Source organism: Hoplias malabaricus, chromosome 12 (genome assembly GCF_029633855.1).
Source record: "Hoplias malabaricus isolate fHopMal1 chromosome 12, fHopMal1.hap1, whole genome shotgun sequence".
NCBI lineage: Eukaryota > Metazoa > Chordata > Actinopteri > Characiformes > Erythrinidae > Hoplias > Hoplias malabaricus.
In genome coordinates, this window is record NC_089811.1 from 19,811,688 (window position 1) to 19,829,610 (window position 17,923).

Sequence of the window (17,923 nt, forward strand, 5' to 3'; positions counted from 1 at the left end):
AGTTATCTTTTCCTTGTTGCTATGTTACCATGCTGAGAAATTCCTATTGGCTATCTCAGCGTGTTGCTGTAACCATGATTATTGGTTAACCTGGCTGTCATCCAGGAAACTGACCAGTTCGCGGTTCTTATCAGTCAAGTTTGAAAACGTGTGCCTAGGGACATTATATTTGGTCAGTCTACGAGTTATGGTGATTAACTAGTTACCTACCTGGATTATTTTACATCTTCCTGACAAATTCTTATTTTGAATGAATTGTAGTTGAAGGGTGCCAGAAAATAAACTGGAAATTGCACACAGAAAGTGGACTTATATCATGGTGACATCAGATAAGAAAAAGTTCTTAAAAATAAAATTGTGTTTCATTTTATAAGATGTAAACAATAAAAGGATGAATATCTAAAACTTTTAAATGCATTAAATAGGTTAGGGTTAATGCGTAATACATAATGGGTTAAAAAATACGATGGTAAACAAGTCTTTGGCATGTTATAAATGCATTGAAATGCTGTAATGTAGCTAGTGTTGTACTCAAATTTGGTCTCGACCTCATTTTGAATTTGAATTCTTAAAGTTAGGCGTACTCTTGAAATCATTGTCGAGACTCAGCATTTCTCTGAGGTAACGTTAATGTTAAGGCTCTAAATGTTCACTAACTTTCTATCGTCATTGACTATTAATCACATTTAAATGATAAACAATTTACTTTTCTACATAGACCACTGAAATCATGTCATCATTTTGTATTTGGCACACATGTTGTTATGTTCATATTTGGCACTTTGAGTGGCAGACATTAATGGTGATTTCAAAGACATCTATCACATTCTGTGGTGGCTAAATTAATATGCGTCGCTATATGTTTTGTTGTTTGGATTTTTTTCTCCTGTACATCACTGCGTCCTCTGAATCACAAGATACATAGATAAATCAAATCAAATCACATTTATTTATATAGCGCTTTTCACAACTGATGTTGTCACAAAGCAGCTTCACAGAATTCCAGTAAGACAAGATTTGACATGAAATGTAAAAACAAATGTAAACCCTCAAGTGAGCAAGCCAGGGGCGACAGTGGCAAGGAAAAACTCCCCCAGCTCAGGAAGAAACCTTGGGAGGAAACAAGGCTCACAAGGGGTGACCCATCCTCCTCTGGTCAATCTACTGGTGATGATAGTTAGTAGTCCATGAGAACTTCAGTGTAGGGACAGCTTCAAGGCACTTGGTGGTTGCTGGAGCGTGGGCAGCTGGTCTGAAGCGTGGAGGAGGATCTCGACAGTCATCCATCAGTGTCCAGACAGACAGGTGGGCAGTCGTTTACTCGGAAAGATGTAAAGGGATGGAATTAGTTTTGAACTGTTTTGTGTTTGTAAAGTAGAAAATATGAAAATTTCCAGAGTGTGGCTAATGACTCCGGCAGATCTGACTATGACAGCTTTAACTAAAAGGAGAGAACCAGGAGGACACTCAGACACGGGAGCATCCTGAAACACTGGCATCCCTCCGCTCCACCGTCAACAAACCTGAGTGATCACGAGAAGCGGCGGGACGACAGCACCAGCGTCTCAGTTTACTATAATTCCCTGTGTCCATGGACCCCCCAGATCTGCCGCCTTTATCTATGGGGGAGCATTAGCTACCAAAAGATAAACTAAACAAATGTGTTTTTAGCCTAGATTTGAAGATTGCGACTGTGTCTGAGTGTGCTACTTCAAACTAAAGCGTATATAAAGCGTGTATAGCAGTCGTATCACTTTGTGGTTTGTTATCTTTTTAAGAATGACCAAAAAGATAAAAATACTTTCAGTCAATTTGCAGAGCTTATCAAAGAAAGCTATGTCAAAGCTTTACCATGTTTCAGTGACTATTAGGTGAAAATTACTGCATCAGAGTAATTCCTTGCTTTCCTTCAACACCAGCTTCTGCTGGTGACAAGTTTCAGAAATGTAAGCTGAGCATTGATGGTCAGTGGTTGAAAGGCTGCTCAGTAGTAATTTTAGGCTATATATTACTTAATGTTATGAATGTTATGTTTTCCAAAATATATGATGAAATGAAAATATATATTAATATATATCATGTATACATATCACTTTCCAATTGAAAACATGTATCTCTATTTTTGTAGATTTTTGTAAATTATTTGAATACAAATGTTGTCCATCACACTGAAAATTTCATGATGAACGAACCAATAGAACTGCTCCAGAATTACTTAAAAATTACATAAAATCTTTTTACACTGGCTTTCATTGAAAGTTAAGTAGGTGTTTTTACTCCTCCTGTAAAGTTACTATTTTGGGAGATAAATGGTTTTAATTGGACAGTGATGATATCAACCCCTGGTCAAGATCCAATGGCCCGCTCAGTCAAATTAAGTAAGTAAACAAATATTATGGTTTTATGGTAGTAATATAAATAAATTACAGTAAATTTGTCAAAACATTTCCAGGTGAATTCAGAAAAGCCTCTGCAGTTAAAGGTCTTGTTGCAGCTGGACCACATTTCAGTTAAGCCAATGCAGATCTTCAGATAAAAGTGAATGGATGAAGGAGAATAGGCATCTTACAAGCACAGGCATGGTTTGTGTAAATTTATTCAAAATCATTATTGGCGTCATTGTAAGGATTTTGTACATCACAGCTTAGTTAGTCCTAATCAATTGTTTTTCCTGTATACTAAAAACATAAAGTAAAATAATGCACAACAAGTTTGGCCTACGGTTTGTTTACAGTACAGCCAGAGCAGCAACAGCACAGCACAGAGCAGAAGCAGATGCCGCACAACCCAGAGCAACATGGTAGAGCAACAGCAGCGCAGCCCAGAGATCAATGCAGCAGCAGCACAGCCCAGAGACCAGTTCAGCAGCAGCGGTACACCTTAGAGGCAGAGTTCACAGTACAAATTTGGGAGGTTTTTTTTTATGTGTCACCTTTTTGCCTAATTCACAGATGTCATTGTCGTAATACAACATAATTGTAAAGTCATTGATTCTGTTGTTTAATGTGAATATGGGGCAGCACGGTGGCGTAGCAGGTAGTGTCGCAGTCACACAGCTCTAGGGACCTGGAGGTTGTGGGTTCGATTCCCGCTCTGGGTGACTGTGAGGAGTTGGTGTGTTCTCCGCGTGGGTTTCCTCCAGGTGCTCTGGTTTCCTCCCACAGTCCAAAAACACACGTTGCAGTTGGATTGGTGACTCAAAAAAGTGTGTGTAGGTGTGAATGTGTGTGTGTGTCTGTGTTGCCCTGTGAAGGACTGGTGCCCCCTCCAGGCCTTGCGCCCAATGATTCCAGGCTCTGGACCCACCGCGACCCTGAATTGGATAAGCGGTTACAGATAATGAATGAATGAATTTGAATATGTAATCTTGCTGAAATGGTCATTCTTGGTAGAAATTTGATGTTTAGATGCATAAAGGTGTAGCTTAACAATGCTCTTTAAGTTTTCAAAGGGACTTATAAGGTGATCGCCAGGACTTGATGAAAATTTACTTCAGAAATTTTCACAGCCACATGTTCACCTAATTTTTGTCCCTTTAAAAATGGAGCTTCAGTAACCTGCATATTTGTGCCCCCATCAATAAATCAATAAATACTCTACATTCAGAGATTCAGAATCTAAGTAAATGATGAATCAGAAACTAATCAGTTATATCAAATCATAGTAATTACTTTAGTACATAAGCACTGAAATGTTTCTAATGTTATTGGCACATAATTAACAGCAGCAAACATCCACTTTTCTGAGTTGCCATCTCTGTGTTTCTGACAATTTGAATATACATTTGACTTAGTCCTGGAAATCTTGATTAATTTGAAAGCATATAATGAACACAAATTTTGCACGTTGTCAGAGTTGTCTTTATGCTCATGTTGTTTTTGGAAATGATAATTGTGTACATGTTGATATTTGAAATAGTATTTTGAATCAGTTTTTCCAGTTTTAAGTCTTGACTGGGGTCAGGGAAGGAGGAGATATTAGTATTAAGACAATAAAACCAATTACATGATGGAGGTATATAGTCATATTGCCTAATTTTCTTGTCATGAAAGTCTGAGAACCCGTTGTTTTGGATTTTAGTTAATTGTTGTAAACAGCCAGTCTACAGCTGTTTATTTTTAAAACCTGAACAGTTCCTGACAACATTTGTGCATAAACGTAGCTCTCAACCAATTAATGTTAGAGAATTAACAAAATGTATTTTCTTTACATTTGAATTAGTACATAATACTTTATCTGCTTAATTTAGTGTTTATTTCAGTTGATTTATAATTTCTGATCAACACTTTAGAAATTGATTTCAATTTAATTGTGTTCATCTGCTGAGTTAGGATGAATGTGAAAGTAACAATATGTGAATGTTTTCTGGGTGAACATGGCACCATCACTTTATTGAAAGTGCTTAATTGTAATAATTTCAAGAAATATCTGTTAAATAAAGGTGTTTTTCTTTAAATCATTTACTGTCATCACTTTATTGAAAGTGCGTTATCACAATAATTCAGGAAAAATCTGTAAAATAAAGGTATTTTTATGTATAACTTTTAGTGCCATCATTATATTGAAAGTGCGTTTTCATAATAATGCAGAGAAAAAAATCTCTAAAATAATCGTAAAATAATCGTCTATGCCAGTGTTCAGCATATCTTGATGATTTAATAGTGTATACTGTCACGCCCTCGCCCTCGTCTGGTCTGTTTTCTTAGCGCATGTCTTTGTTTTGTTGTCGTTCACACCCCGCCTTTGTTCCGCCTTCTTGTTCGTCACTCTCGTTATCCGTTTCAGGTGTTTCTCGTTTGTTGCCCTTCCCTCACTTCCTGGTGTCGTTCATTGTTCTTTGTAGTGTTCTTTGTAATGTTCGCCTTGTTCTTTTTATCGTTTGCTATGTTCAAGCCGTGTTGTTCTCGTTGTGTTTCCAGTTGGTCGATTTGTTCATATCCCTAGTCATGTTGTTTCTGGTTCTCGTTCGTAGTCTTGTTCTTTCCTCATTTCGTGTTTGCCCTCTAGTTTGTTAATGTTTGTTTCGTTTATTCCCTGTTAAATAATGTCTGTGTTATTAGCGTGTGCGCCCGCCTACGTCAGTCCGCACCCCTCGTCCCTAACATATACGTCCACTTGGGATGAACATATAGAAGTTTTACGTGAAGTGTTCAGCCGGTTGAAAAAGGCTTCTTTAACTTTGAATTTGTCCAAGTGTGTGTTTGCTCATGCCAGTGTCTTACTTAGGAGTACAGGTTGGGAAAGGTCAGGCATGGCCTCTGATCGCCAAAGTGAAGGCTATTCTTGAATTTCCAATCCCAAAAACTCGGCGCAGTCTACGTAGGTTTTTAGGTATCGCTGGGTATTACAGAAGGTTTTGTAAAAACTTCTGAGGTGGTGCAGCCTCTTACTAGCATGCTTAGTCCTTCTGTTGATTTTAAATGGTCCCCTGCCTGTGATCATGCCTTTACTAGTGCTAAGGTTTTATTGTCAAATGCACCTGTACTCTCCGCCCCTAATTTTGAGGTGCCATTTTTCTTAGAAATAGATGCAAGTGACATTGGTGCTGGGGCAGTTCTTCTACAAGAGGACACTGATAAGATTCTACATCCTGTGTGTTTTTATTTCCACAAGTTCACACAATACCAGAGGAATTACTTCACCATGGAGAAGGAAACCTTAGCTTTGCTGTTAGTTTTTCAACATTTCGAAGTATATGTGGGTTTTTCTTCTCTCCCTCTTGTTGTGTTTACAGATCATAACCCCCTAGTATTTCTCTCCCGGATGTACAATAAGAACCAGCATTTGATGCAGTGGGCATTGCTCCTACAAGATTATAACTGGGAGATCCATCACAAGAAAGGAGTGGAAAACGTAGTGGCGGATGCGCTTTCCTGTTCAGTGGAGGAGTGAGTGCTAAGTGGTGATATCGGTTGAAAGAAGAAAAAAAAAATTCAGATGTGAGCGGTTGAATGAACGTTTCTTCCTGTGTGCGTGAGTGGTTTTGCGACATTGTTTGTCTCAAGAAGGCATGGTAATGAATGAGTTTTGGCACTGAGTGCAAAAGTTTACTTTCACAACTGTTCTATACTCTCTGCAGCTCTATGGTGTGGATGGGTAGGTGGGGCGCCCTACACACACACTCACGTTAGGAAACACTTTGTATATGCACACTAGGCTAGGGGCGAGTGCTACTACAGTATGAGTTTACAGGTGAGTTTAGTTTAGATTGGTCAATGAGAGTGTAGTTTATCATACTTTTATTATTTACTGTTCTTTGGCACCGTCCTCCATCCACACTTAGGCAATTTGAGAGTTGAATATGTCTGTCTTTAAATGATGGTTCTACTTCCACAAAATTAAATAATTTTAAATTAAGTAAATTAAGTACACAATGTCTCTGTATGTCTGTTGTGCCTTTTGCTGTTGTACATCAACCCCGTGTTCCTTGTTATAAATATTGAGTTGCCTTTTTGTTTTGTTTTCTAAATTAAGTAAATGGTTGATTATCTGCTCTAATGTTACTCCTCCTTTACCCCTAGTAATACAGGGAGGAACGTAACACACTGCCTCAGTCCTACACTTCCTCTTAGAGACCACTGCGAGAGACAGAAACATGGAGCCAGATCAGTAAAAGACTGATGACATACTGAACTACTAAAGACGATTAAACAAATGTTGGATGGATTGTAGAGTTCCAACAGCAGTCTGTTCTAAAAAAACAGCACAAAAGCGAAAGAGCAGCACCCAGCAAAAGAACATGCAATGGATAGATGGACAGAGTTGGTAGAGAAGTTTGCAAAGGACTGTTCTCTTCATTGACTGACCAACTGGGGAAGAAATATAAATAAATAAAAACACAGAACGGAAACTGAGCTCTCAATTTTTCAGAAATCTTTTAAAAAAATTAGGAGGAAAAAAAGCCTTAACTTTGGAGCTGGACGTGGATGTTGTGAGCGCAGTAGAGGGCACGGATATGTCTATTAACACAGAAATAATATTATTTTGTCATTTTAAGGCAACTGATCCATAGCATTAAAAAATGACCTTTGTCATTTCATTCAACCTCAAACAATAAGTTGAAAATGGCAATCAATCAACTTATGTAGTCAATTACAACTGTCCATTTTAATAATCGAGTAATCTATGGATTATTTTGATGTTTGAATAATCATTTCTTCATTTAGGTCAGGTTTTGTTTAATAAACCCTGCAGGAAAAAAAAGAAAAAAAAAATCCTGGACAGGATTCCATTTGCATGGACTCCAGTTTGCTGGGGGACTTAAACACTTACCAAACCGTTATGGTAAAGTGGGAGCTGAGCCATGAAGCAAAGTTCTCAATTTACTGGTCAATTTATGTCCCTACCCTCTCCTATGGTCATGAGCTTTGAATAATGACAGGAAGAACGTGATTCCAGACAAGAGAGACAGAAATAAGTTTTCTCCTACTTTTTGCTGTGCATACTCTCCATGATTGGGTAAGGAGCTCGGAACTGAATCACTGCTCCTTTGGATTGAGGAGAGCCGGATGAGGTGGATCAGGCATCTGAAGGGTTTGCCCTGGGACGTTTCCCACTGGAACAGTACCAAGCACCGCCAACTGAGAAGAGGCCCCAGGGTAGACTCAGGACACACTGGCTCAGGAGGTATAATCCCCCTAGCCTGTCCCAGGTCCACCTCCTCCCAGTTAGCTGCACTTGGCTACAACCCCAAGCAGGGGTCGTACACCGGACATCCTTCTTGAATGCTTGATCCACCTCAAGTGGCCGTGTGCCCAACCTCTTCTACAACATGAAAAAATGTCCTCGGAGGTGAGAGCTGAAATCATTCCGGACAGTCCTTCCAGTCTATCCCTGCAGACCTGCACTACACATGTGGGTCTACCAGGTCTATCTGGCAGTTTTCCCTGTCACCTGATTCAACTCCCCACAAGAAGGCGATTGGAACTTTGTGTTTATTATGGACAAAACACGCATTGGGCATAGCACCCAGCGCAATAATTCCACCAACTTCATTCTTCAAGCAGGTAGAATACTCGGAACAGTTGATGGGTTCATATGCACACGACAGATTTCCTCTCTGTGCGAAGAAGCCATGTTGAGGCAACGCTCTCATTTACCAAGACAAACTCCAACAGTATGGCTGCCGGCTGGGGTCCGGCAAGCGAGTTCATTGGTTAGGTAATACAATATCATCCATTCGCAGGACCGGACTGCCGTACGTCACCACAAGTTAAGGACAGTCCAACAGCTCTGGAGCAATGGTTTCAGGACGGCGAGTTGTCATCTACTGTTAGTGTTGGGGTTAGAAGTTGGGTTAGTATTAGGGCGAGTAGTGGTGTCGGAACACGTCACGCAATTATCGCCTGCAGCCATCGATTTGGCTGCAAAACTCAAAAATCGCATGTTCAACAATTGCTGGTTCAGAACCGGGGTCCTTAAACTGTGGTGATGTGTAGCAGTACGGAGCCACCGTATGTTTAAGCTGTAGTGGAGTATGGATCAAATCGAGAAATGGAAAAGTTTGGAACAGAACCCACATTCCACAGAATTATGTGTGTCCGTACAAACTCTCATCAAAGACTGAGCAGGACACTTTTCAGCGACACCCTCCCTCATCTCCGCCATGGATGAAAGATAACAGGCCAGTTATTATGCTTTTAGTCAGAGGGGAGAACAAACAAAGTGGGGAATAACTGTGGGTGACAATTCGACTTTATGGCCGTGGCGCCTAAAAGGTGAAACTTATCTCGTGTGAAAACTAAATAGATGGCCCCAGAATTGACCTTGCACTGAACTCCTGGAAACTCATCCGCAAAGGACGAACAGCATGGACCAACCGCGACCCCAAGTGGATGTTTGCGAAATCACGTCTCGCCTGAGGTCGCCTAGATACATAACGGAAATAATTAAATTCTAATAAATATGTGTATACGATATGTATGAATGTCACTCTTTGTTGTCCTCAGATGAACGTCTACCAACCAATGAAGTGATGTGTATTACTGTTTTAATCATGAAAGAAAGTTTCTGTCTCTAATCAAGAAAAAGAATTAATATCTTCTAACATAATATTGTAGTGGGACGTAATCATAACGTACCCAAGATACGTATATACGTAGATGTTTGATATTAATAATCCAGAACACTCATTGTGATGAGTCACAAACATGTATAAGAAATTTTGTGTATACACGAATTTTTCCTCTTTCTCTCTCTCTCTCTCTCTCTCTCTCTCTCTCTCTGAAACGTGAAACAAGTCACGTGAGACTAGGACCCAGGATCCAATCAAAGGAAGGACATCTCCCAATAGGGCGTGACCGCGCTACCTTTGAAAAGAGGGTGCCGACTCATTTTCGCTCTCTCTTACGTTCTGATCTCTCTTACTTCTTACGCGCTCTCTCTCCCTCTTACGCGCTCTCTCCCTCTTACGCTCTCTCTCTAATTTTCAACCTCTCCAAGCAAGACATTTTTCTCTTCTTTACGCCGATGAACAAAGACTTTAAAAGGACCTCACTCAGCTCCCCAGGAGATGTCTTGCGCTAGCTAGAGTGTGAAAGAAATTTTACCAGTAACGTCGAGTAATTTTGAATGATCCTTTGTTTCTTTTTATTGTGTTTATGTTTTATAGCCCAACCTAAGTTTAATCTCACGAGTGATCAAAGCAGGTGAAACTTATTCGTGGCAAGAAAAAGATATCACCCCTTTAGATTAGTTGATAGCGGATATATTAGCGTTATAAGCCGACTTCTGAGGGCACTACTTCTGGAGACTCGAGTGACGAGCTAACTACTCCGAAGACGCCTCCCCTTTCTCAGAGGAAAGACCAGCCAGGCCTGCAATCCTCCGTGAGAGGGAACTCCCGACCGATATCGCCCCGTCTAAGGCCAAGAGTGTCTGACTCAACCTGGAAAGAATCCCCTACCCAACGAGCCTACCTTCAACGATGCAGGGAGTAAGCAAGCCAAAATTCATTCACTCTCCAGAAGCTGGTGCCTAATTAAGTCTCTTGATAAATGTATACATTAATTAAAACCTCAGTTAGTAACACATTAGTCACAAGTCCTAGCGCCTATCTTATCTTTAAATTCGAATCGGCTTCACCTGCGTTGATGCCGTGAGATCTTGAGAATATGCTATGTTAAGTCACAGTGTGTGGAGTCTGTTCATTAAAAGTCTGAAGATCCTGAAGAACTCACTTAGCTTGGCCATTATTCATTCTCAAACTACTTGTTAACGTTTTAATTACTTAAGCCAATTATAAAAGTTAATTATTATCATTAGTCAAATATCAGTAATCATAAGAGTTTGAATAAGGTCAACGCTACAAACACAATATATAAATATATATAATATATATATATTTATATATATCACGGTGTATACACAACATACACTACAAAGCATTCGCTCACAACAAAGCCTTACAGGGCTTTCTCACTAGCGAGGAGGGCAGCACACTAAGGATTAGAACACTATGAGTGTCTAATATATGCTGCAGTTTGTAATGAAGGACCGACATTTAGACCCTGTCTTGGTACAGAAGCCATTGTGCTAATTCGTTCTGGGGGATCCATGGTGATCCAGGGGATGGAGAACCTAGAGGGGGAGAGAAAGAACGTGCAAGGGAGCATGGAAAACTAATAGAAAGCACAACAACTAATGGTGATTTCGATGTTAGTGATTGTGAAACTACCTTACTAATATGTCATATTTGGGATTTTCTTTTGAAGTATATCTAAAATGACAAATGTCTTTCTTAATACTACACAACAGTCACCATCCATCCATTATCCACCGCTTATCCGGGTCCGGGTCGCGGGGGAAGCAGTCGGAGCAAAGAAACCCAGACCTCCCTCTCCCCAGCCACCGACTCTAGCTCCTCCGGGGGTATACCGAGGCGTTCCCAGGCCAGTCGAGACATATAGTCTCTCCAGCGTGTTCTTGGTCTGCCCCGGGGCCTCCTCCCCGTTGGACATGCCCGGAACACCTCTCCAGGAAGGCGTCCAGGAGGCATCCGAACCAGATGCCCGAACCATCTCAGCTGGCTCCTCTCGACGTGGAGGAGCAGCGGCTCCACTCCGAGTCTCTCCCGGATGTCCGAGCTCCTAACCCTGTCTCTAAGGGAGAGTCCAGACATCCTGCGGAGAAAACTCATTTCAGCCGCTTGTACCCGCGATCTCGTTCTTTCGGTCACTACCCAAAGCTCGTGACCATAGGTGAGGGTTGGGACGTAGATTGAACGGTAAATCGAGAGCTTTGCTTTTCTGCTCAGCTCTCTCTTCACCACAACGGACCGGTACAGAGCCCGCATTACTGCTGACGCTGCACCGATTCGCCTGTCAATCTCACGCTCCATCTTTCCCTCACTCGTGAACAAGACCCCGAGGTATTTAAACTCCTCCACTTGAGGCAGGATCTCACTTCCAACCTGGAGAGAGCACTCCACCCTTTTCCGGCTGAGTACCATGGACTCGGACTTGGAGGTGCTGATCCTCATCCCTACCGCTTCACACTCGGCTGCAAACTGGTCCAGCAAGAGCCGGAGGTCCCGGCTCGATGAAGCCAACAAGACCACATCATCTGCAAAAAGCAGACATGGAATCCTGAGACCACCAAACCGGACACCCTCCGCCACTTGGCTACGCCGAGAAATTCTGTCCATAAAAATTATGAACAGAACCGGTGACAACGGGCAGCCCTGACGGAGTCCAACTCTGACTGGAAACCAGTCAGATTTACTGCCAGCCATACGAACCAGACTCCTGCTCTGTTTGTACAGGGACTGGATAGCTCGTAACAAAGAGCCCAGTACCCCATACTCCCTGAGCACCCCCCACAGAATACCCCGAGGGACACGGTCGAATGCCTTCTCCAGATCCACAAAACACATGTAGACTGGTTGAGCAAACTCCCATGCACCCTCCAGGATCCTAGCGAGGGTAAAGAGCTGGTCCTGTGTTCCACGACCGGGGCGGAATCCGCATTGTTCCTCCTGGATCCGAGGTTCAACTATCAGTCGGACTCTCTTCTCCAGTACCCCCGCATAGACCTTACCGGGGAGGCTGAGGAGTGTGATCCCCCTATAGTTGGAACACACCCTCCGATCCCCCTTTTTGAAAAGGGGAACCACCACCCCAGTCTGCCAGTCTAGAGGCACTGCCCCCGATGTCCACGCGATGTTGCAAAGACGTGTCAACCAGGACAGCCCCACAACATCCAGAGCCTTGAGGAACCCGGGGTGAACCTCATCCACCCCCGGGGCCCTACCGCCAAGGAGTTTCCCTACCACCTTGGCCACTTCAGCCCCAGTGATAGACGAGCCCCCCCCGGGGTCCCCAAGCTCTGCTTCCTCTGCGGAAGACGTGCTGGTGGGATTGAGAAGATCCTCGAAGTACTCCTTCCACCGTCTGATGACGTCCCCAGTCGAGGTCAACAGTTCCCCACCCCCACCATATACAGTGTTGGTGGAAAACTGCTTTCCCCTCCTGAGTCGCCTGACGGTTTGCCAGAAACTTCTTGGAGCCGACCGAAAGTCGTTTTCCATGTTCTCACCGAGCTCCTCCCACACCCGAGTTTTTGCCTCAGCGACTGCCGAGGCCGCAAGCCGCTTGGCTCCCCGGTACCTGTCGGCTGCCTCCGGAGTCCCCTGAGCCAACCAGGCTTGATAGGACTCTTTCTTCAGCTTGATAGCCCCCCTCACCCGGGGTGTCCACCACCGAGTGCGGGGGTTGCCACCCCGACAGGCACCGACAACCTTGCAGCCACAGCTCCGTTCAGCCGCCTCAACAATGGAGGTCCGGAACATGGCCCACTCGGACTCAATGTCACCAGCCTCCCCCGGGATGCAGTCGAAGCTCTGCCGGATGTGGGAGTTGAAGATCTTTCTGACAGGTTCCTCTGCCAAACGTTCCCAGCAAACCCTCAGCACACGTTTGGGCCTGCCAGGTCTGTCCGGCATCCTCCCCCGCCATCTGATCCAACTCACCACAAGGTGGTGATCAGTTGACAGCTCAGCGCCTCTCTTCACCCGAGTGTCCAGAACATATGGCCGCAGGTCAGATGATACGACTATAAAGTCGATCATCGAAATGCGGCCTAGGGTGTCCTGATGCCAGGTGTACTTGTGGACACCCTTATGTTCGAACATGGTGTTCGTAATGGACAAACTGTGACGAGCACAGAAATCCAATAACTGAACACCACTCGGGTTCAGATCAGCTGGGCCGTTCCTCCCAATCACGCCCCTCCAGGTCTCACTGTCATTACCCACGTGAGCGTTGAAGTCCCCCAGCAGAACAATGGAGTCCCCAGAATGAGTGTTCTCCAGCACTCCCTCTAGGGTCCCCAAGAAGGCATGGTACTCTGAACTGCTGTTCGGTGCATAAGCACAAACAACAGTCAGAGCCCTTTCCCCAACCCGAAGGCGCAGGGAAATTACCCTCTCGTCCACTGGGGTAAACCCCAACGTACAGGCGCTAAGCTGGGGGGCTATGAGTAAGCCCACACCTGCCTTACGCCTCTCACCCTGGGCAACTCCAGAGTGAAAGAGCATCCAGCCCCTCTCAAGGAGATTGGTTCCAGAGCCCATACTGTGTGTCGAGGTGAGCCCAACTATATCTAGCTGGTACCTCTCAACCTCGCGCACCAGCTCAGGCTCTTTTCCCACCAGAGAGGTTACGTTCCATGTTCCGAAAGCCAGTTTCAGTAACCGAGGATCAGAACGCCAGGGCCCCCGACCCCGACCGCCACCCGATCCACAATGCACCAGACCCGGATTACTACCTCTCCCACAGGTGGTGGGCCCATGGGAGAGTGGACCCATGTATTTCCTTCGGGCTAAGCCCGGCCGGACCCCATAGGTGAAAGTCCGGCCACCAGGCGCTCGCCAAGGAGCCCCTCCCCCAGGCCTGGCTCCAGGGTGAGGCCCCGGTAACCCTGCTCCGGGCAAGGGAGGCTGTGTCCTCGTTGTTATCTTTTTCATCCTTGTCTTTATGGATCACTCTTTGTCTGGCCCATCACCTAGGACCAATTTGCCTTGGGAGACCCTACCAGGGGCTATTGCCCCCGACAACATAGCTCCTAGGCTCACACAGGCACGCAAACCCCTCCACCACGTTAAGGTGGTGATCCAAGGAGGAGCAACAGTCACCATAAAAAACAGTCACCATAAAATGACAAATTTTATTTTTGTGTTATGCAAAAACGCATTTATACACCCAATATAAACTCAAAAAACTCAAAGCCTCTTTTTTTTTTTTAACCAACAACTCATTATGCTAAATACTTACACTGTACATTTTAAGCATTGCATACGTCAGATGATTAATACATACTGGTAACTTAAGAGGTCCAACGCACTTTTCAGTGGTGCTTTTTTGATTCTGGAAATCAATAGTTTGTGAATTCATCAAAACTATTGTAGCCCTAACTCCAGTTGTCTAACATTTACCTGCACAAGTGTATCCAGCATCCTGTCAGTAATACAAACCACTGATATAAGTAAAATAAAATAAAATAAATAAATAAATAACCTCTGGACAAATTACATGACAAAAGTTCACGCTGAAATGTGTCGGGTGTAAAGCATGTGCTGGATGAAATCTGTATATTTCACTCATTAACTCATTCTTCCTTCAGGTAGGGCTTGGGAACCTGCCCCAAGTGAAGGAGTTCAAGTTTCTCTAGATCTTTACGATTAAGACAGATTGTGAGACAGTAATGGGTCATCTCCGACGGGCCGCAAGGGATAATCTCAGTGATCGGGTGAAAAGCTCAGTGTTTCAGGAGAAACTCTGAGCAGAAGGAAGTTTGAGGTTCATCAGGCATCTGATAAGGACAACCCCTCGATGCTCCTGCTTGAGTGTACCAGGCATGTGTAATTGGGAGGGGCCCCCAGGGTTGACCCAGGACATTCTAGAGAAATTATCCTGCTAGGCTAGCCTGGCAACGCCTGGGGATTCCCAAGGAGGAAGTGGGGAAAATTGCACAGGACAGAGATATCCGGGATTCCTTGCTCACCCTGTCGCCACCACAGCCCTGAAATGGATTTAGTGGAAAAGACCAAGATAACGAATTCACCAAAGAGCAATCCATCAGTAGATCAGCAAGTTTCTTTGCATTCAGTGAATTTTTGCTCGGCGAGAACACCTCCACTCTTTTGATGCCCCTTGAGGAAACCTCCATCTTTGTGGCGTAGTCATGAAATCAACAACTTCTTTTCTTTAATTTGTTTGAGAGACAGCCGGAGGGAGGGTTGGATACTTCACAGATCCTAAACAGAGAACGCTCTTTTAATTGGCCGTCACTTTCATTAAGCCTATGAGCAGTCAGAGTTTGCTGTCCTTTGTTCAGTGCTGTGGCCAATGGAGTCACAGTCTCGCCTACAGGGTTTTGTTTTGCGGCAGCGCTGAGATGAAATTGGAAGTTCATAGATGGGAATTTACAGCTGCTTTTAGACATAACTAATGTTAGCGTCGTGTCCTGAAGAAAGTACATTTTCCTTCTGTGATGGCAATAAAGTTAACTGACTTTAAGGATCAAAGTAATTCTTTATACATAAATATCACATTGGATGGCATCCATTAACCACATTCTACGAGGAGGGTCTAATTGCAGCACCAACTGAAGCGCCCCGTGCGTGACGTCAGTTGTGGATGGGCTTGGGTGTTACTGGGACAATAATATTGCTGAATAAAAAAATAAAGGTTGGGGGTTTTCAGTGCTTTTGTAACAGAAATTAATGCCTGCAAGTTTATCAGGAATTAGTTTTAAGAATATTAAAACAAATTTGAATACAATTATTATTGTGCAAAATGTCTTCTGCATGTAACTTAACTGTGGCAGTGAACACATAATGCACTATAGTGGCGGTGAGCAGTACGTGTTTAATTTGTAAGTCATGAGGTAAGGGCACACGGAGACTGGGCTGATCCAGCAAATGCACGTATGTAAAGGAGTGTACATTCAAAGTTGTTGTTTTTTTTAATAACATAGTAAATTTGAAATAACGTCCTTAGTGTGGAAAAACAACACTGACTGATGTTTGGTCAGTGTTGGTTTGGTCACACTGTGAAACACCTGTGAACAAGTGTATTAATACCCCTGAGTTAGAGCTTTCAGCGGATTAATAAACTGCATCCGTCTTACTGAATCTGAACTCACTGGGAAAATCACTGTTTGGAGAAGTCCCGCTGCAACCAAAAAAGAAGATTCTAATCTGATCTGGTTATGCTGAGGAGTTTGACTCTCCGGTTTAGGGAGAGTGGATTTCTTTTAATCAGAGCCTACTTTTAATAAGCGGCTGAACTCAATTATACAACTGCCGTTGAGAACAGTGCCGGATCCAGGTAAATAGAACACATTCCGGAACACATGCACAACTAAATTTGAGAGGTCCTGAATCTTTTTTTGGCAGGATCCAGCTCAAATTAAGCACTGGCGGTGAGCACACACCTGATTTTGGAAATAGAGTCCTGGACTCTATTTGTGTGTAAGGTATGGTGACCAAATCCCAATGTCTGAAAAATGTCTGAATTATAACGTCAACTCAATGTGCCATTCTAACATCAATAGACGTTGATAATTTGTTGGTTTTAAGTCGTGATATTATGTAACCAAAATCCAATATCTTCCAAACGTCACATCCTGATGTCAAATTGATGTAAAATTCCAACATTTAGTTGTAAGGTATGGTGACCAAATCCCAATGTCTGAAAAACATCTGAATTATAATGTCAACTCAGTGTGCAATTCTAACATCAATAGACGTTGATAATTTGTTTAAGTCGTAATGTTATGTAACAAAAAACCAACATCTTCCAAATGTTAGTGTTTGCTGTTAAACGTTAGACTAACATCAATAGACATGACATTTTGTTGGTTTTTGGTCGTGAGGTTTAGTGATTAAAATTTAACGTCATCTTGATGTAAAATACCTACATTTATTTGTGAGGTATTGGTAACCAAAACCCAGTGTCTGATAAACATAATAATCTAAATGTCACCTCAATGTGGCATGCTAACAATATTGGATATAGATACTTTGTTGTTTTAAGTTGCAATGTTCATTCATTCATTCATTCATTCATTCGTTTATTAAATGTAACTGCTTATCCACTTCAGGGTTGCAGTGGGTCCAAAGCCTATCTGGAATCACTGGTGTGCTTGACCTTCACAGGGCGACACACACTACCACACTCATTCACACACTTATACCTATGGACAGTTTTGAGTAGCCAATTGAGCTACCAACATGTGTTTTTGGACCGTGGGAGGAAATTGGAGCACCCAAAGAAAACCCACATGGACACAGGGAAAACACACCCAACTAATCACAGACAGCCATGCGGAGCAGGGCTCAAACCCATAACTGCAGGACCCTAAAGTTGTGTGACAGCGACAGTACCTGCAGCACCATCGTGCTGCCCCAAGCTGCAATGTTAAGAAACCAAAATGCAGTGTCTTCAAATTCTGATGCCATATTGACATAACATAACAAAATTCAGTTGTGAGACACCATGACCAAAATCCAACATCTTCCAAATTTCACATCCAACTTAAAGTTAGAGGAAGTGTTACTATAATATAATGGGTGTATTTTAATGTACGATTATAGAATGAGAAATGATTAAAATAATTTAAAATTTGTTTGAGGAGATCAAAAACTAGTGAGATGTTCTCCAGTGGGCAATAATCTGAGCGGTCCAATGGTGGACCAGCAGTGACCTACCATCAGTGGGTTACCAACATTTTCAAGCCATTGGACAGATATATGCTTGCTGTCTGGGAAGGTTAAGAATACAAAACACACTAAAAAATAGCTGTAAATTTACGACGAATTTGCTACGGTATTGTACTGTATTTTTAAATACAGTATTTTACCTTGTATTGCAATGCGTCAATACAACTGGAACTGGGACTGGAAGCAGCAATGAAGCAACTA